We start from the raw sequence: 22,353 nt of genomic DNA on the forward strand, positions 1-22,353 counted from the left end.
AGAGAAAATTAGAAGAAACACAATGTCAGGTCATTAATCAACCATCAAATCAACTAGACCTAAATGAAATTTTAAAAGAGGAAGAAAATAATTCAAATTCATGAACTAAAATTCAAAGAAAATGTGGAAGAAGAAGAAAAAATGTTGAAAACAAATCATTTATTAAATCAATAAAGTCTTTTATCCTCACAAAAATGGAAATCCCCTTTTACCATTTAAAAGAATTTGAAAACCCCTCATATTAACCTCAAAATTAAGTCTATTGGACTCTTCCTATTAGCCTCTCATGAGATATTTTGAGTTTCACTTTCACCCCCAATCAAAGGTGAAAATCCTAGTTCTTACCCCAACCTCTTCTGAAATCCTATAAATAGGAGGGAAATCTAAGAAGCAAGGGACCCAAGTTCATAATATCTACACTATAGGCACATTGTCACTCATTATTTTAGCATTCTTATTATAACAAGATCATAGAATTTTAGCATTATTTTGTATCATTTGACATCATTTATTGCACATTAGTCCATAGCATGATCATTTCAAGAGCACTTCTAGGAGCTGTATTTCACACATAATCAACATTGTAATCATAGATCTTGCATGTTTTCATTATAGATCTGCATTTTTAGCTTAGTCCCATTTTAGAATTATCACTAAGATGCTAGTCTGGGAGCTATTTTAGCAATTGTAGTTAGGGAAACATGAGGCATTCATAGAAATTACATTCTGATGATGATATCTTGGGTCTAGCATATATTGTCATCAATCTATTTGCATTCTACATTAAGGTTTCATGAATACGTGTTTCTACCATGTACAAATTGGCACCCACCATGGGGCCAAACTAAAAGCCTTTCTATTTTCAAGCTTTTCAATCTAACCTTTCATTTCTATTGTAGATATGTGTTTCTTGCTATTCTCTTGTGTAGATTTGATCAAATACAGGTTCTACGGCATGTGGGAGACCTCATATCAGCAAGAAAAGCATTCCAAAGTCTTCCCTAAGCATAGAAAGGCTAGATCTGAGTCCTTTGATGCTTTGTACTCTATTTCAATGCTTTTGAAAGATATGCTAGCATTTATGCACTCTGTCCTAATGCATTTAATCATTCAATAGTGCATTTGCACAATCTTGCAATGCATTTGCATAGTCTCTCCCATGTTATCAAAAGAGCTTTTAGATTGCAGACAGCGTGCGATAGGAATGCAGACCCTCGTAAATGCGCCTAGCCTTTGCTAGCTTCAAATCAAGTAGGTGGATCTTGACTCTCATTAATTAGAAGTGTGGCATTTCTAACTTTTCAAACATAGTTTAATAAGAACATTCAACCCCCCTTGATCTGATAAAGAAGTAGGCCTATGCTCTTAACTCCTTTGAGTTGATTAGAATGCCTGACCTTCTATAAAAGATCAGTCATGATTGAACAAGGAAAGAACCCACACATAGTCTAATTAGGAGCCCCCTTATTTTTAGTAGTATAAGGGCTAGAAATTAACCTTTGTGTCTATCATATTTGGGGAGCCAAAGTAGTAGGTATATGCTCTCACTCTTCTTGAGTGATCAAATTCCCAGACCTATCTATGACTTCCATTTCTCACCTTTCACTAGGTAGGATAATCTAGCCATAGAAGGGCTACCTCCTAAGTTGCCTTAGTAGGGCTAGTGAGAGGGATTGCCCACAAATCTTGTATTCCTAATCGAATGGAAGCCACTTGTGTGTGAAACATAGCCTTCCTCTAGTAGTCCCATAAGGGATTGCACCAAACCTCCCTAGCATTGGTGGGAAGCTCTCTGTCATAGGAGAGGTAAATCCCTCTCTATCACAAGAGAGATAAATTTGAACATAGTTAGAACACCAAGTCCCACTAGTCACCAACCTTAGATAACCTTGATAGTAAGTCATTTGTTCATTTTCTAGGTGCGTGTGATTGTTACATCTTGTATTGGTTCTATTGCTATTGTGCTTGAAAGTGGTTTTAAAACCTAATAACAAACACCAAAGATCATAATCCTTCCAGAATGAAGAACTTCAAACCAATATCAAGAAATTGAGTTCAAAAAAAGGACATTACTAAACAATCCTTAAAATAATGCATATGTTGTATAAAAAATGCATATGAGATTCCTGCAGTGCTCCTGAAGTCTATTATGATGCATATACCTATGAAACAATGCATTTGATCAGCAAAATAGCACATTTGACATTTATATGGCACATCCAAACAATAAAACAACACATTTAATAATAAAATAGTGTAACTAAACATTCTTGTGATGCATCTGAACATTCCTATGATGCATATGAACATTCCTATGACGCATCCAAGAAAAAAATGAAATAGAGGCTATCTGCAAAAGTGATACTTGTGAAAAAACATAAATTTGGATACCCTTTTCCTTGACATTGTTTTATAAATTCTAAAGAGTTCAATATCTGAATGAAATCATTTTTTGAAACAAGCAAAGCTACATCATCAACCTGACAATTACCATCATCTCACTTTGCACATCAAGTCAAGAATATTCAGAGACACACATCCATTTCTCTACCTAACTTTGCAAAAGTGAACCTTATCCTATCAGCATTGGCAAATTTCTTGTCCTATCTAGCTTGTTGTTATAAACCAATCATAGTCAGCAAATACTTTCACTTCTAGAAAAATGCCAAAAAATTTATTAAAAAAATCCAACTCACATTTTATGCCACCATGCAAAATAGATTTACCAACAAAGTTGAAATAGTCACCTATATGAGTGAGTGCTCAAATAGCAAGTAGAATGATCAAGTGCACAAAACTCCTAAATCTCCTCAAATCTACTATAGAAACAGATCGTACAGAGGACGTAGTTACCCCTGAGTCACCCATATTCAATCAAAACTCAAAACCCTTAGCCACAATGGATTCATCTCATGCAGGGGATAACAGAAGTATTGAGTCTAGAATTGAGGATTTTCAATAAGATCTTGAACTTGTTGATATCATGGAATAGATACTAGAAAAAAATAAAGAACACTACATACTCGCATTAGCACAACAAGGTGCCAAACTGCGATGACACAAAAATTGCTAGATCTACAACTAGAAATGGAAAGGATGAAAAGAGGAAAAATAGAACCCATAGAGTTCAGCCTCAGAAAGATATGTCCACTACCATTCAACAAAAACATTTCCTTCACACCTTTCCCTCCAAATGTGCAAATAAAAAAATATGACAAATATTTTGGTACATCAGATCCACAAGATCACCTTAGACAATTGTATACATTAAGTATGGAATTTGTCCATGACATGACATACCTAATGTACTTGTTTCCTAGGAGCCTTGGAGGGCAAGCCATGGAGTGGTTCTCCAAATTACCTTCTACTATTAAAAACTTTGATCAACTAGCCTATATCTTCATCACCCAATACTCCTATAACATCGAAAGAGAGGTTACAACAATCAATTTATGTAACACAAAACAACTCTCAGGTAAACCATTCAAGTTTTTCCTACAATGGTGGAGGCATGTGTTTGTTAGGTATCATAGAGACATAACAGATAAGGAAAATATGGATATTTTCATTAATAGTCTCTTTAAACAGATGAATTATTGGCTCCAACTCCAAGGGCCAAAAGATTTTAAAACCACATTAGAAAATGCTGCCAAAGTGGAAGAAAACTGGGTGAACAAAGACATGATTAAACTCTCTAAAGATAGAAGAGGTTTCTCCAGAAATTACACACAAATGCACAATCCCTTAGATTGGTCCACCGACAAACAAAAATCATGGTGGAAAAATAATAATAATAACATCATGAATGACTGGGTAGTTGAAGAAAACCATGTTAAAACTCACACTCAAACCCCTTTAAATCAACCAGGTCCTATGGCTGCACCTCAATGAAATAATGCACCATTTTATCGATGTAACATGATGAATCCCTCCACATCTGACCAACAAGTCACTTATAACCAAGCTCCTCACTTATGAAGATATCAGCCTTCGATTATGCCTAAGGAGTATGCACCCATAGGGGTGTCCTATGAGAGTGCTTTGCAAACACTCTTGGCTAGTGACCTCATTATGTCCCTTGAGGCTAAACCATATGGGCCCCGAGTCAAGCCAAAGTGGTGGAATGAGAGACACACTTGTGCCTATCACCAAAATCGGGGGTAGCTGACAAATAATTGTCTTGCCCACAAGGGGGTTGTCCAAAAATTAATAAATGATGAGACCATTGAAGTGAATAATCTCAATAATAATGAAGACCATAGAACCTTCAAGAACCTCTTTATGAGTCGTGAAAAGGAGGAGTTTTCCATGTCTAACCAAAACACACCCCCTTAAACCAAAGTTAATTATGCATACCACTATGATAATACAATTGGCATAATTTTTAGAGTTGATGACATTGTAAATGTCATCATAATTAAAGACAAAAATAAAAAACAATGCTCCAACACCATTACCCGAGGTCAAGCCTCTAAGATTGTCCTACTAGGACTTGTGGAAAATCCTAACCACATAGCTCCAAGTTCTTCCATGCCAAAATACAACCTAGTAAATTAGTTAATTAAGACTCCTACTCATATATCTATTTTTGAGTTGCTACAAATCTTGGTAGAGCATAAATAAAGCCTCACTAAAGCCTTAGTGCCAAATGACCTAGATGTGAGTAGGTTTCAAAACATGGTCAATAATCTCGTAACCCCTCATTGTGTGTCATTTTAAGCTTAGCATGATATGTCTATTTTCCAGCCACAAAATTCTCCCTTACACATTGAGGTATTCATCCATAGAAACTTAGTCAAGAGAGCACTGGTCGATGGTCGGGCTAGTCTTAATATTTGCACCCTTAGCTTAGTGAAATCCCTTAGATACACAAAAGATGTTGTTGATCCAAGAAAAAAGATCACCATCAAGGCTTATGATGATGAAGAAAGATCTTCTAAAGGCATGGTCATCTTTCCAATCAGAGTAGGGCCAATTGTGAAAGAAACTATCCATCAAGTCTTAGACCTACAATTAACATATAATATCCTATTGGAAAAACCATGGATTCACGACATGCAAGTTGTTCCCTCTACCTACCACCAATGCCTAAAATTTCTATATATGGGTCAAGAGATAACCAAGGAGATCAACACTTCACTCAATATTGTAACTCACTTGTCCCTCATAATAGGGAAGAAGCTGACACACCAATAGATGACATCAGCCAGTCCACAACTCCAAACACTTCTACTAACCAAACAAGAAACCACCCATCAACATCGAATAAGGGAAAAGAGAAGGTGGTCTACTCAAGTCCATCCATTCCTTCTCTACCATCATCATCAACAGACCCCAAACAACTACTCTATGAGGAAATAGACAAACTAATGAAGGAATTTGATTAAAAAAGTTTAAGTTGCAATGAAAGGGGTAAGTGAGTACTCAGTCTCTCTATTTGATCCTCCACTTTCTTCAAGGTCTCAAGGAAAACCATCATCCACCAAACCATATCACACACATTTTGTCAAAGCAAGTTGCACACCTCCAATCTCAATGGAAGACATCATCCAATAAAACTTTGACATCTCTCCTCACCTACATGGAAAAGGATTTGATCTAATGAAAAAGATGAAATACACGAGAGATGGTCCTTTAGGAAAAGGAAAAAGCATCACCAAATTGCTAATGGCACAATTCAAGTCTAACAACTCTAAAAGAGGGGTGGGGTATGATAGACAAGATAAGGTACAACCCTCTTCCAAAGCTTACCCAAAGTGTAATGATCCCTCCTCTTCCACCTTTATGTGGGTACCCAAACAAAAGGACAATTACACCCCAACAATAACACATATCACAAATGTGAATTTGTCCCTCTCAAGTTCACATTCCATAGAAGAATCACCTATTAATAATGAAGACGATGATGATTCTACTAAATGGGAATTTGAGTTCCTATTTGAGGAATCTCTTCATGAAAAAGAATGTCACATTGTCCACATACCCACCCCTCATAGTTTGGCTGCATAGAGAACAACTCATAGGTTAAGATCCACTTCACTCAGAAATAGAGTACATTATGGTGACTTAGAATATGATGAACCCATTGAAGGGTTCTAGTTTCAAACCTTATTCCCTGACTTCTTTCCAAAGGAAGTTGAAGATGACTACTACGAGCCTCTCACAAGCTCTACTTTCCCTAACACTCTAGAAGAGGCACATGTCATAGACCTAAAAGATAGTGTATGAGCCATCCAATGAAATTATGTCGTTAGACCCCATTGAACCCTTCCCCTACTATGAATCACTTTTTCCAGTCCATCTCGAACTCATTAACTAGCGTACAACCGAGCCTCATCACCTTCCCCATTTTGACAATGACCATGAATTTTTCATTTACCTTAATGTGGTTGAACCATCTCATCAATGAAGAATGAAAGAAGAGCATATGGTTAGGTCTACTATCAATCACCTCAGTCACACTAGAATATGGCAAGTATCCCACAACCTTAGTGACCACCACCAAGTTGTAGCTAATATTGACAAAAAATGGAAATAAACAGAAGTGACATATCCCAAGGTGAAAACCCAACCATGGCACCTGTGGATGAGGTAATTGATGCCTTACCTAAACATTCTGAGGAGTGATCTTCTATTTTGATTGAGCCAACAGAACTAGTCAAAATTGGCATAGAATAGGAACCAAAGGTCATTTATTTGGCACAATCCTTAAGCACAGAAGAAAGGAAGGTATTCACTAAATTCTTCAAGAAAAGATAGATAAACTTCACATGGTCTTATGCAAACATGCCTAGCTTAGACCCAAATTTAATCCTCCACCATCTTAACATTTCTACAAAGGTCAAGCTAGTCAAGGAAAAACTCAGAAAGATGCATCCTCACATAGCCCCATTAGTCAAAGCAAAATTGGAAAAATTAATCAGCACTAATTTTATCTGGCCCCTAGCATATGCATCATGGATATCCAACATTGTCCCCATATCCAAGAAGACTGGTAGCATACACATCTGTATCGACTTCTAAGATCTAAACAAAGCATGTCCCAAAGATGACTTTCCTCTCCCTAATATTGACACCATTGTCAATCTTACGGTAAGTTGTTCCATGTTTTAAGTCATGGATAGGTTTTTAGGGTACAATCAAATTAGTATAGCACCAAAGGATTAGGAGAAAACCACTTTCACTTGTGCATGAGGCACATTTTGTTAGAATGTGATGCCTTTTGGTTTAAAAAATGTTGGGGACACCTACCAATGGGTAATAACCAACATCTTTCATGACATGGTGCATATTTTAATGGAAGACTATGTGGATGACATTCTCGCCAAACCCCATAGCCATGAAGAACATCTCCCTATATTGACCAAGATCTTCACTTGTCTACAAACTTTCAAGGTTAGACTCAACCCCAAGAAATGTGCTTTTGGTGTCTAATCAGGAGAACTTCTAGGATACATTGTCTAAGTGGACCCTAAAAAAGTACAAGCCATAATCAGTATGTAACCTCCAAAGAACCTGAGTCAGTTACAATCTCTTCAAGGTAGGCTTCAATTGGTTCACCAGTTTGTTTCTCAGTTAGCAAAAAATTGTATACTTTTCACACACTTGCTACATAAAGACATAAATTTCAAGTGGGATGATCAATTTCAAGAGGCTTTTGAAATACTTAAAACTTATTTGATGAATCCACCCATGTTGGTACCTCCTATACCACACAAACCATTATTGTTGTATATCTCTTTAATGGATAAATCAATCACAACCCTCCTAATGCAAGAAAATGACCAAGGAAAGGAACAAGCCATTAATACATGAGTTGCACCATGGTCAATTATGAACTTAATTACTCTTTCATTGAAAAGGCTTTCTTAGCTATAGTTTTTGTTTCCCAAAAACTACATCATTATCTCCTAACACTTAAAGTTAAGTTCATCTTCAAGATTGATCCTCTCAAATACCTTCTCAGTAAGATAGCATTAATGGGTAGACTAGCCAAGTGGGTGATGATTCTAAGTGAATTTGACATTGAGTACATTGATAGGAAGGTGATAAAAGGATAGGCCATTGCCAATCAATTGGCATATGCAACTATGGAGAGTTCCAATCCTCTCCTAGCTAACTTCCTTAATATGCACATTCTCTAGATAGAGACTGTGACATGGAAATTTTATTTTGATGGTTCCTATACACACCATGGATAAGCCTTGATATCTTGTTCATCACATTGCTAAGTGTTACCATCCCCAAGTCTTAAAAACTACTCTTCCCCTGCACCAACAACATGGCCAAATATGAAGCTTTGGTCTTGGGAATCAAGTTGGCATTGGAATGGAAATTGATAGCATTAGAAGTTTATGGAGTCTCTTAGTTAATCATCAATCAAGTGATGGACACTTATCAGACCAAAGATGAAAAACTACTACCTTACAAACATGTGGTTGATACACTAAAGGCATGTTTTTTCACATTACATTTGAACAAATTCCTAGAGAAAAGAACACAACAACAGATGCTATGGCCACTTTGGCCTATTTATTCCAACTCCCAAAACAAAATGAATGGTACAAGTTCCTAGTAGAAGAGGTGGCTCAACCTATGTTTACTCAACTTGATTCCCTCATCATTTTCCATTTAGACACTCTCGATTCCCTTTGGTACAATCCCATCATCACTTACTTCTGTGATAACATCATTCCATCTGACCTTTTGCATAACCAAAGACAAAATTTCATTTGCCAAACCTCCCATTACACCTTGGTGGCTAATACACTATATAGGAAAGGTCTTGATGGTACTTTATTTAGATGTCTCAAAAAGGATGAGTCTAGAGTCACTTTGCAGGAAGTCCATGCAGGAATTTATGGGTCACACTCTAGTGGGTTCACGCTAGCTAAAAAGATTCTTAGGATGGGCTATTTCTAGCCAACCATGGAAAAGGATTCTATCAACTATTTCAAAACCTGTAAGAAATGTCAAATCCACGGTAACCTTGTTCATGCACTAGCCCAAGAACTCAACCCTTTGGCCATACCATGGCCTTTTTATTAGTGGGGTTTTGACTTGATTAGAGCTATCCATCCACCCTCCTCTAGAGGGCATAAATGGATTATCACCACCATCGAATACTTCACCAAGTGGGTCGAAGTAGTGCCACTTTCCAACTCTACAAGAAAATAGATATCCTCTTTTATTCTCAACCATATCAGTTGTTAGTTTGGCTACCTCATGCCATTCTCACAAATAATGCTTTTTTCTTTAAAAATCACATAATTGATGAATTGTGTGAAAATTTTCACATTATACACCACTCCACATCAATTTATTATCCCTAAGGTAATTGCCAAGTAGAGGCTAGCAACAAGATTATCATCAATATCATTAAAAGAACCGTCAATGATACTGGTAGGGATTCGCATTTGCAATTGAACCCCACCCTTTGGGCCTACAGGAGGAGTGTTAGGATGCCTACAAGTGCAACACCATTCTCCTTAGTTTATGTCTATGAAGCTATTCTGCCTTTAGAGGTTGAGATCCTATCCTTGAGAGTTACTCTTCGGGATGTACTATCAGATGAGGATTATAGAGTGGCCCATCTAGAAAAGCTAGAGTTTTTAGAAGAACATCAGTAGATAGTGCATGAACATCTCAAAGTGTATCAAAATAGATTATCAAGACATTAAAATAAAAAGGTCAAACTCCATAACTTTTAGGTTGGTGATCTAGTGTGTAGAGAGAACCCCAAGAACCAAGTAGCAAGGGAAAAGAAAGGAAAGTGGGAGGCCAATTGGATTGGTCCTTACCTTATTACAGAGTCCTTTATGACTAGTACCTATAGACTTTCAGATTGTGATGGTACAAAATTTGCAGAAACTATTAATAGCATCCATATCAAATTCTTTTATGTCTAGAGTTTTAAGAAAACGCATCAAAAATTCAAAAAAAAATTTTAAAAAATGAAAAAAAATCTCACACAAAAAAAAGAAGAAGAAAAATTGTGAAAACACCACTTTTGGTTTGAAAAGGGGTGAGAGCTAGCACTCTTGGACTTCCCTACACAACATAAGGTCTTCAATGCTAAAAAGGGGCTGCAATAGAATGGTTGATTTTCTATCTCAAAGACAAATTTTGGTTCTTTGTGGCTTCTCTTTGCAATTACTAAAAGATAGGAATAAGAGAAAGGGGTAGCATTTATAGTTGAATTATTTGGAGTTATTTGGAAGAAAATTATTTTTTTATCTAGGGTTTGAGAAGCTAGCATAGTCTACTAGGCTGGTATGTGATCTAGAATTAATTTCACACATACCCCATTGAGAAACATTTGTTAGCTACAGTTTTGCAGTCTTTTGGCATCAAGAGTGGATTCATAATAGCTGAACAACCAGTATGACAATAGCAATAGAGCAAAGTAAATAGAGCCCATAATAGCAATAGAAATAACAATAACAAGAGCAAATCAAAGGCCTTTTTCTCAATTGAATGTACACCCATAGCTCTTTATGTTCATGTAACAACTCTTGTCCATGCAAAGAAGCAAAGACTAAACTAGAACTAGAAGTGGGAGTAGACAAAATCAAGAAATACTTGTGGGTTACAACTTTGAGGTCTCTTGACATCAAATAGGGTTGATAGTAGCACAAACAGATAGCATGACAATAACAAAAGGTAACACAACAAATTCAGCACAATAGAGAGTGAAATTATGTATTGAGATACCATTGACATGAATTGCAAGAAAATAAATGCACATCTTCACTATCCATCTTGACCAATCATCGTTGATGTTTACTTTAGCCCTTAGTCCACTCATTTGATGTCATTAATTCCTTTCATTACCTCTTTTAGATACCTCACATGGTCTTGGTTGCTCCTATATTCCAAAAAATATCACTCATGTCCTCCTTTTCACCCTCAACATCTTTTTTTTTTTTTAAAATCATCCAAAATTACCAAAAAATCCAAAAAAACCAAAAAAATAAAAATAAAACTAAAAAATATGCCAAAACTTGAAATGAGAAACTGACAAGCTTACAACCCTCTCACACAAACCACTCAAAAGAGAATCTTTTGGAGCTATCACCATTTGTGGCTCCCATATCGGTTGCCTCACACCACAAAAGAAATCTAATGTAGATAAAAACTAGAAATAGATGAAGCCATTACACTAAAAGGATAAAATAGGGAAACTCAACCCCATCACTCCTCTATAGACCATCGACACATCTAGAAAATGAAGCCACACTCACCCTTCAATGTCCTCCATTGGATTGCCAAAGGATTTTGCACAAACCATCCCCAAATTAAACCCAAAAGGATGAAGGGGAAGACACCGTTGATAGTTGGAGTGACAACAAGAATCGGCAAGGTAGCAGCCTATCTATTTGTGGTGCACGGAGAAAACAACCCAAAAATATCAAAAAAAAATTCAAAAATAGCCCAAAAATATCAAAAAAATTCAAAAATAGTCTTAAAATATCAAAAATATTCAAAAATAGCCTAAAAATATCACAAAAAATTTCAAAAATTTTCTAAAAATACCAAATGAGCTTAACAATTGTCCAAATTTGCCACAAATGTTTGAACAAGGTCATAATTGCCAAGCATGGTCATAAGAGCTCACAACATTAAGAACACACTAAAATTCTTGTCAATTTTGGGTTCAGGAATGGGATTAAGAAGCGGCGTAGTAATGTCCTGAAACATTTTACTAGGCTTTGGAAAATTTGGCACAATGCAAATAGGACAAGAGACACTGGTGGAATACCCTTTTCCCCTCTTGTAACAATTTCCCAACAGATCTGTAGTCTTATTTATGTTGCAGGACCAGGACTAGTCTAGGTAACCTCAAACAAATATATCAATGCTATCTCAAAAGCCCAGATCTTCATTCGACTCTTCCATCCTCAATCAACTAGGGGCACAGAATAAGAAAGCATGAGTGTTTGAGTATGCCCCCCTCAAGCACCTTTTTCAAGCCTTAAGCACCTTTTTCAAGGCCTAAATGTCCTTTTTGGACCCCTCTAGCACTGTTTTAAGCCCCAAGTGCCTTTTTCAGGCCCATGTGTCCTTTTCGGACCCCTCCAACACCTTTTTTCAGCCCAAAGTTCCTTTTTAGGCCCCTCAAATGCCTTTTTAGGCACATCAAATGCCTCTTTAGGCCCTATTTCACATTTTTCAAGACCTCTGATGTCTTTTGGGCCCCCAACACACCTTTCTCGAGTTAACACACTTTTTTGAGGCCCTATTTTGCTTACTTGAGACCCAAGTGTCCTCTTTTTATGGGCCCAAAACACCTTTTTATAAGCCACATGGATATTTGTCTCATCACACTACTAGAGAAATGTCCCCACATTGGCTTTATATATGCATAGGCATTCTCATATACTAGCTATGATTATCCTAACTCTATAGATAGTATTTGTGCCCATTTTAACAAAAGTCAAACCATTCCACCATTTATCACAAAAACACAAAAATGTTCAAATATTTACCAAACATCCCAAAAACATTTATATATTTGAAAAAACCACAAAAACATCCAAATATATTTCAAAAAATACCAAAAATACACATGACAATACATAACAATCAACATTAGTTGCGGCCACAACAAATGAAAACTTTTATTCTTCTATGATAGCAATGACAATAATATCTCACAGATTATTTATTCTAGCCTCCTGATGGAGGTGGCATCATAGGATGCTCGGTCAATGGTGTTTATGTTAGCCTCATTCTAGATGAAGAAGCTCTTGATGTCAACCCCCTATGTGTCCACACTACATCTAGAGGAATTGGAAGCCTTCCTCCACATAATTGCATGTTTAATAGATGTGTGAACTCCCTACCTATAAATTGTGTCTGTCATCGATCCTCATGCTAGAAGGCCTAATAATAACATCCCATCCAATATGTGGCTTCTTGGTGTACCTTTTCAATCTAATGCATCTCCACAAACATGTTCTCCACAAAATTTCTTACCCCCTGTGCAGTGATCATTCGTTGGGCTACATCTCACTCCTGCTACATTCGATCAATCATCATTCGACACTGCTCCACATTAGCTTTTGCCTTGCCTAAATGCTGCTACAACTACCTAACCTTTCCCTCACTTAATACCAACCTCTCCTACAATTTTAATGCCAAGGAGTTTTCCTTCACAACTGCCTCCCTAAATGACTTAGACTGCAACTGTAACAACACTAGCTCATTCTGAGTGCTCTATAAACTAACTTGTTCCATTTTCAATGATTCTTGCAATTTTTGAGCCCGTGATCATTTAGCCCACATTCTTGCCTCATTTCCCTCTTCTCGTACATGTTCCACATGTAGCTCCATCTCTAGCGATTGTGCCCACACCCACTTTGCATCCAACACCACCTATAGTTGTCTCGCCTTTGTTTGCACACCATCCTCTTGTGCCTTCTCCACCAATCCTAAAAAAAATGCAATCTCCTATTCTACATTCTCCACTCAAACTCTTTCTATAGCTATTAATCTTCGTAATCCCTCCACCTCTCATGATGATTGATATTTGTCTCCTACCTCTAGTAGTGGCTCTCCCAGCTTCACGCTGCTTGTTTCCCCTTCTATTGTCCCAAGGCTAATCAACTGATGTGTCCCACTCATTTTTTCACCTCCAATAACACCTCCCACATATTTTGAAGTTTCTCTCTCAAACTTTTCATGAGTCTTTATGTCCTCCACTTCCTCCTCTGCTCCTAACACACTCTTCACCTTCTCAGAGGGACTTTCCTCCACCTACATCACTGGCTCATCACTTATAATCACCTGCATCACCTGCTACACCATAGTCCCTGATAACATTAGTAATGCCAACAAAGGTGTTTCTTCCACCTCTATCCCCACCTCCTTGGGTTGTGTTGGCCCTTGTCTAGGCTGACTTGTCTCACTCGATATTACCACTTGGATTTTTGACTGATCCACCCACTCCTCAAAAGTTCATCAAATGTGCTTCACTCTTCACCCTTGCCTCATCCACCTTCCTTGGATCACATCACCCTCATATTGTGACTGATCTAGAGAGCCCACCATACTTTCACTTGTATGATTTCTGCAACTTCTCAATATGTCAAATAATTGCATTCTACTCCTCACTTCATCTTGATTAATTCTCGCCTTTTTCGCCTACTTATAGCCATCCCTCACTCAATACTTCTTTTGAAAGAATCTCCCATGTATCTAGTCTCTACATCCTGTTGCACTGGTATTGGGTACACTTGGCCCTTGGCTCCAACATTTAGCCACCCTAAACTTTTGTTGAGACACACCAACCATCGAATTCCACTACTAAATCACCACTGATTCATATCATGCCTTTTTCATTTTCCTAGTACAATAGTTGCTTCTTGGCAAAACTGAACAAACTTGACACTATTACACACAACTAGAAGCATGCCTAGTTCACACATAAGTATTTATCATTTTATGCTATCATGTACTTTTAGTGCCTTGATGATGTGTTTGACTAGAGGTGTCGTGATATTTTTATTGATTTTCATTGTTTAATTCCTATGATCTTTTGGTTTCACACATTATTGGTGTCCACTTATAAGAGCCTCCTCTTGGATGGAACGCCATGTGTACCTCAACCAATTTTGTGCACTATGTTGGGTGAGGTCTTTTATCTAACATGTGACTATTTGGCATGATTGTTTCTATTATTATGTGGTTGTAGCTTCTATTTCTTAGTGGTTGTTATGTTTTCTTGTACATTGTTCCTATCTACTCATACTTCTTGGCATGACATGGTATCCATATCACTATAGTTGAGCTAGTGGTGATTGTACCTAGTCACTTTTTACTATACGCTCTATGATGATAGTTAGTTTGCATCTCTTTACAAAGGTGAAAGTTAGCTGCATTCATATAGTTTGTATTATCATCTTGGGTTCCTTAAAAACAAATAGTTGGCACATAAATCAGGATACAATTCACAAACATTAATGAACAACTTCATGATGGGTTATCAAAAAGTGGACAACAAAATAAACATCAACATCAGAGCAAGCTTCTAGCACTCTGATATCATGCACTTTCCCTCTTTACAATATCCACACTAGCATTACATTTTATGCATTCTCCTTTTCATTCCACTCATTGCATTATGTAGCCTTCAAATCTTAGACAATTATAGTCACTACCAAATTGCACCACATAATCTGCTACCTTGTGTGGCTTCCGAATCTCAGACAATCTTGTTTCACCACATTACATCTCCTCTACTTCATTACCTCATATTTTCCCATCTTCCATCTCCTTTCATTTTCATCCACCCATTTCATGGCTTTTGAATCCCAAAAGTTACCACTCCACATCCTAGCCTTTGAATCTTAGACAATTTTATTTCCTTCCATTTTTCACCTTCAGTCACCCTCCATTCATCTCTTTTCATCTCATCTTTTCATTTGGCATCTCATTCCATTTTTCATCTCATCCTATCATATATCCATTTGGTCTTGCACTCTTTCATTCCATTTCATTGTTTTCCATCCTCCTCTTATATATTTTACATCCATCTTTAATTTTACCATATCAAATTCTTACATTACATCTTCACTACATCTCATTTCATCTCATTACTCATTACATCTTCATTACATTTCATTTCATCTCATTACACTTCATTTCATTGCACCACTCATTTAATTTCATTACATTTTCACTATATTACATTTCATTTCAATACCCATTTTGTTTCTTTTTATTACTTATCATGTTACCACCTCTCATTTCATTTTATTACATTTCATCTCATGTTATTACCCATTTCATTTCATTACCCATTTTGTTTCATTTCATTAACACATCATATGGCATTTCATATTATTTTATCACTTATCTATTCTAACATATTTCATTTCATTATAATCATTTTATCAAATCACGTTTTCATTTCATTATTTATCTATTCTACCATATTTCATTTCATACCAAATCACATTTTCATTTCATTACATACACATTCTATCATATTTCATTTCATACCAAATCACATTTTCATATTCATCACATATCTATTCTATCATATTTCATTTCATACCAAATCACATTTTCATATTCATCACATATCTATTCTTCTATATTTCATTTCATTACATTCCTTTTACCCAATCACATTATCATTTCATCACATCTATATGCAACTACATTTCATTTCATTTTATTCATTTTACCAAGTTACATTTTCATATAATCATCAAATCAAAACCATCTATCTTAACTCATGATTCATCTACATTAATCATTCACATATATATACACATTTGCATCCACTGTTACCATAATCATCAAATCAAAACCATCACATGCATGTATAAGTCCATGATATAACACATACACACATCTAAACATCAAAATAAAAACTCAGATATCTCATAGAGAAAAATAACAATTAGGTAATGTATCCAAGGGTCAAAATCACATGAACATAAGATAAACTGCAAGAACATCAAATGATCATAAAAGGCCATGAATCATGGATCAACTAGATACATCAGTGTCAATGTCTAATAAAAATCAAACAAATAATCATACATGACCAAGAATAAAGTCACAATATAATCATCCATGTGGAGGGGCCTAATCTGATGGCCCTTGGTCCTTGGGGCCATCTATCTCCTCTCGAGGCACCTACCCTGTCACACCTATCCCTAGTACTACACCGGCTACCAAACTCATCAATGCAACAATTTGTACTCGGTGGTGGCGGCAATGGTGGCCCTGGAGTAATTGCTGCCACGTGACTCTGTAAGGTACCCAACATCACATCCATCTATGCCTCCATAGTGCTCATCTAAGCCTCTAAATCAGTCGATCCCCCTAGCCTCCCTAGTGGTGGTTGTGCCTCTGATAGTACTGGCCACTGTACCTATGGCGATACATTTAATACCACCTGCTATTGCCCCTTTGAATATGCACCTAGTGGACCTTTGGCAGGACCGTGTACTTGCAGCCTCTGTCGATAGACAAACTACACATCCTCTAGCAATCTTTCCCTCACCTACTCCACTCCATCCTACTAACCAACTATCCCTCCCCTCACCCATGCACCACCTCGACCTCAACCAATAATCCTACCTCTAACTACTAGTCCCCATACTAGGCCTTGTGCTACTCCTCTCTGTGGTATCACCATTGCTACTTGACCTTGTCACCCCCATACTCGACCCACTCTAACATTGGCTCATCATATTCCTTTGCCTCTCCTAGGACCATCCTCATCATCAACATCCTCCCCCCCACTTGATGGCTCATCAATCCCTAGCATCTGCTTGGCTAGATTTGTATATCTCAAGAAGGGATGCTCCCGAAACCACTGTGCATAGTCCCCCTCCATACCTACATCTACTGCTCCATCTCATAGGGCCCAATGATGTGGTGTATCTATCATCTGTAAAAAGGCTTCTAGATAGGCCTCATACTCCAATATTATCCTTCACACTACTCTCTCTGAATGAACCTAAGCATAATGTGTTGTCCCCTATGGCATGTTTGTCATCAACCAAACTACCTCACCACTTGCCTAAAGAAAATTCTCTCTAATACATACATAATTAGGCCAAGCAAGTACCTCAGATTGAAGAAGTATACCATCTCATCATTGTCCTCTTCCTATGGCTATGTAAACATGTACAGTTTCCATATGACCTCATTGATATCATCAAGAGCCCAGTGCCAGTACTCTTTCTTGCCCAAATGGTGTTGCATGATAGGAGTAGAATAAGTATACATATAAGGCATGCCTTATGGCTGCTGTTGTACACATACTAGATGTGTAATAGGCAGATGCTCCCATGTCCATATCTGGAGCAAAATGACTCCTGCTGATAATGACGAGGCATTAGAATATACAACCTAGTGTAAATCATGATACATATGGGCCAAAATATAGCTACCTCATGCAAATATCCATGGCATATTGATCATATCCTAAATCAACTGGCCCCATCCAACTAGACATCCTCACCCTTAGTGATCTAGTAACAAAAACCCTCCTATCAGTCCTCCCACTACTGTTGGTAATGCATCATACTGCAACATCAGGAACCAAGACACACTATCATCACTAATACTATCATCTCTGAACAGATCTTGGAATGCAAACCCACTAGCAACCTGATTGTAATAAACCAAATCCCCCATAACCAGGATCTTCAAAATCCTATATACATCCTTGGGAGTCACTGTCATCTCCCCCATTGGTAAATGAAAAGTATTGTGGTCCAAGTGCCACTGCTTGGCCATAGCTGTCAGTAATCCCCTGTTCACTCAGAACTAGGGCATCTATAATAAATATGTAAATCCACACCTATCTATCACATGCCTATCTACATTGGACAACTAGCCTACTAACTCCAATGGCCACAGATGGAGTCCTTGTACCATGAGCTTTCACCCACGTACCTATTATTCATCAAGCAAACACAACGAGTCAGTTTCTCATCACAAAGTGATTATCAAAAATTGATCTCATCTCTACATCTAGCTATCTAGCTACTAGTTCTATCTTGGACCTATTGCTTGTCTTTCTCTATCCTGAGTTGGATTGGCTTGACTTCCCTACTCTATATCCTAAGTTTGGGCATCACCTATCTATTTTCAAATTGATCCTACCAACATTGCTTCATGAGTCCTTGACTACTAATGTTCCCTTGTTATGCCCATCCCTAGCTAACAAACCCAAACTCCAATCTTTGGTGTTATCTTTTGCTCAATAGAGGATCTCCATCCCATCAAATAAGTTACCAAATTCAAATCAAAATTCAACAGCATTACTCAAACATGAAAAAACACCATTTTATGTCACATATGTGCTATGAAAAGTTATATATGCTCTTACATTAGGTGAATGCACTATCATATTTGAATGTGGTAGCACCATAAATATATGTGCTAATCACTAATTCAAAAGCATTATTCATTTGTATGCACTAATAAAATAATCAGAAGAGTTCCAAAAACCATAGAAAGAACTATTTCATTAAAAGCATAAATACACTTTGCAAATGCACTATAACATGTATCAAAAGTGCTGCTTAATCCAAGAGTGCTGAAATATATTTCAAATGCACTATGATAAAATGCATATGCACTAAAACATTTGTTTGCACCATTAGATATGGTATATGCACTATAGCCCTATTGAATGTGCTAATCTATCCATAGCTAGGGTTTTCAAAAGCGCTAATACACCCTTGGTATGTGTTAATGTTTTATTTGAATGCACTATTTAATTTTAAATGCGCTACAACAACTTTCAAATGCTCTAAAACACTGAAATAATCACATTCATCCTACAAATTCATGTAAAACATCAAAAAGATAGTTAAAAATGCTAAATCTTAAACATGGAAGATCTCGATTACTCACTGAAGCACCGTAGTCTACTAGATGCTCATATCAACAACTCTTTGTTCACTAACACTGACTTGGGTATTGCACCAAACCAATCTACCTATATTTCCCACTAATTTCACACCATTTTAGAAACAAAATTGAAACGTACTCAACTTTCAATTTTCATATTTTCTTACAATTTTATTTTTCATGGGGCATTATGTCTATATCAAATCAGGGCATCCAAGCTGGGGCATTAAATTTTTTTGAAATATCAAAAATGCCCTACCATAGACAAAAAATTTCAAACATCAAGCCTACCCAAACCAAGGTATTCAAACAAACTATTGCAACATCAAATCAATGACAATCACAACATAAAATCATTAATGATCAGACATCAAATATCATCGAACAAACATCTATCATTAGAATTTTTCCTAAAATCAAAAAATCAAGATAGTCTTTGAACTAATATGCTTCACATATTAGCTCAAAGAGGGTCATTTGTAGACACCCAAAAATTGGCAAAGAACTAAATCATGTAATTCTGATCAATCAAATCCAAATTAAAGAGAAAATTAGAAGAAACACAATGTCAGGTCATTAATCAACTATCAAATCAACTAGACCTAAATCAAATTTTAAAAGAGAAAGAAAAGAATTCAAATTCATGAAATAAAATTCAAAAAAAGGTGGAAGAAGAAGACAAAATGTTGAAAATCAATCATTTATTAAATCAATAAAGTCTTTTATCCTCACAAAAATGGAAATCTCCTTTTACCATTTAAAAGAAATTAAAAAATCCTCATATTATCCTTAGAACCAAGTCTGTTGGACTCTTCCTATTGGCCTCTCATGAGATATTTTGAGTTTCACTTTCATCCCCAATCAAAGGTGAAAACCCTAGTTCTTACCCCAACCCCTTCTGAAATCCTATAAATAAGAGGGAAATCTAAGAAGCAAGGGACCCAAGTTTATAGTATCTGCACTATAGGCACATTTGCACTCATTATTTTAGCATTCTTATTATAACATGATCATAGCATTTTAGCATTATTTTGTATCATTTGGCATCATTTATTGCATATTAGTCCATAGCATCATCATTTCAAGAGCACTTCTAGGAGTTGTATTTCACACATAATCAACATTGTAATTGTAGATCTTGCATGTTTTCATTATCGATTTGCATTTTTAGCTTAGTCCCATTCTAGAACTTTCACTAAGATGCTAGTCTAGGAGCTATTTTAGCAATTGTAGTTAGGGAGACATGAGCCATTGATAGAAATTACATTCTAATGATGATATGTTGGGTCTAGCATATTTTTTCATCAATCTATTTGCATTCTACATTAAGGTTTCATGAATACGTGTTTCTACCATGTACAAACTGGTGCCCATCGTGGGGCTAAGCTAAAAGCCTCTCTATTTTCAAGTTTTTCAATCTAACCTTTCATTTCTAGCATAGATCTGTGTTTCTTGCTGTTCTCTTGTGTGGATCTAATCAAATATGGGTTATACGGCATGTGGGAGACCTCATATCAGCAAAAAAAGCATTCCAAAGTCTTCCCTAAGCATAGAAAGGCTAGTTTTGAGTCCTTTGATGCTTTGCACTCAATTTCAACATTTTTGAAAGATATTCTAGCATTTATGCACTTTGTCCTAATTCATTTAATCATTATCTAGTGCATTTGCACAATCTTGCAATGCACTTCTAGGAGTTGTATTTCACACATAATCAACATTGTAATCATAGATCTTGCATGTTTTCATTATAGATCTGCATTTTTAGCTTAGTTCCAATTCTAGAACTGTCACTAAGATACTAGTCTGATAGTTGTTTTAGTAGTTGTAGTTAGGGAGACATGAGACATTCATAGAAATTACATTCTGATGATGATATCTTGGGTCTAGCATAGTTCGTCATCAGTCTATTTGCATTCTACATCAAGGTTTCATGAATACACAATTCTATCATGTATAGATATGTTTCTCCTTTCAGCTATCTAATTATGAGGAGGGGTCCTTGGTGCTGACATCTATCTATTAAATAGTCTAGTTGTAAATATAAGATAGGCTAGGTTATTGAGAGGGAAGTGGTGAATCAAGAACCAATAAAACTTATTTTTATTTTAGAAATTAATCCTTCATATGTATTTTGATCTAATTGCATGCATGAAAAACTAAAAGAATTAAAACATTCATAGCACTTTGACACAAGATATGGTGACCCAAAAGCCCTCTAGATAGAAATTAAAACTAGGGTGGAGATGATACCCACAAGCTTTAGTACTACAATATAAAGTTGGCTAATTAAGGATTACAATGATCATTTCTGATGATTTTTCCTGTTAGAAGCAACAAGGACTACTAGGTCCACCTTGTAAATGGATTTACAAAACATACAATGAAGTATGCACTCAATAAAGAGATTTATAAAAGACTATTAAGTCTACCTTGTGAAAGGATTTAACTATTCCACCTATTAAGATGAATTAGAGGCTAATCTCTGATCTACAATTTTGATTTTCTAGTTGAGATTCCTTCATAGTGTAATGATCACCTTGTTGCTTCACACTTCTTCTCATACTTTATATATATGTATGTATGTATGTATGTATGTATGTATATGTATATGTATATGTATATATATGTATATCTATGTGTGTGTGTGTGTGTGTGTGTGTGTGTGTGTCTATATATATATATATATATATATATATTTGTATATATGTGTGTATATATATATGTATATATATAGGATATAATATAATGTATTACATATATACCAATCCAAATTACAATTCATCAAAGTCAACTATAATACAAGTTAACCAAAATACACAAGGTTGGTCCAATTCCTGGTACTCAAGTTCTGAAGACAAGCTCGGTGAGGTTCTAATACTCGGAAACCATTGTCAATGCTCAACATTGTCATGCACTTGGTAGATAAAGAGACTTAGTTCATACCAATCACTTCCAACTAGTTTGAAA

General features: G+C 36.3%; 1 pseudogene; it reads right to left on the reverse strand.

The window, feature by feature from the left end:
• Window positions 1-16,792, reverse strand: part of LOC149561659 (uncharacterized) — a 130,224-nt pseudogene extending 113,432 nt beyond the window's left edge.
• Window positions 16,793-22,353: the final 5,561 nt, after the last annotated feature.

Source organism: Cupressus sempervirens, chromosome 4, assembly GCF_028749045.1.
Source record: "Cupressus sempervirens isolate cs-2001-9-10 chromosome 4, ASM2874904v1, whole genome shotgun sequence".
Taxonomy (NCBI): Eukaryota; Viridiplantae; Streptophyta; class Pinopsida; order Cupressales; family Cupressaceae; genus Cupressus; species Cupressus sempervirens.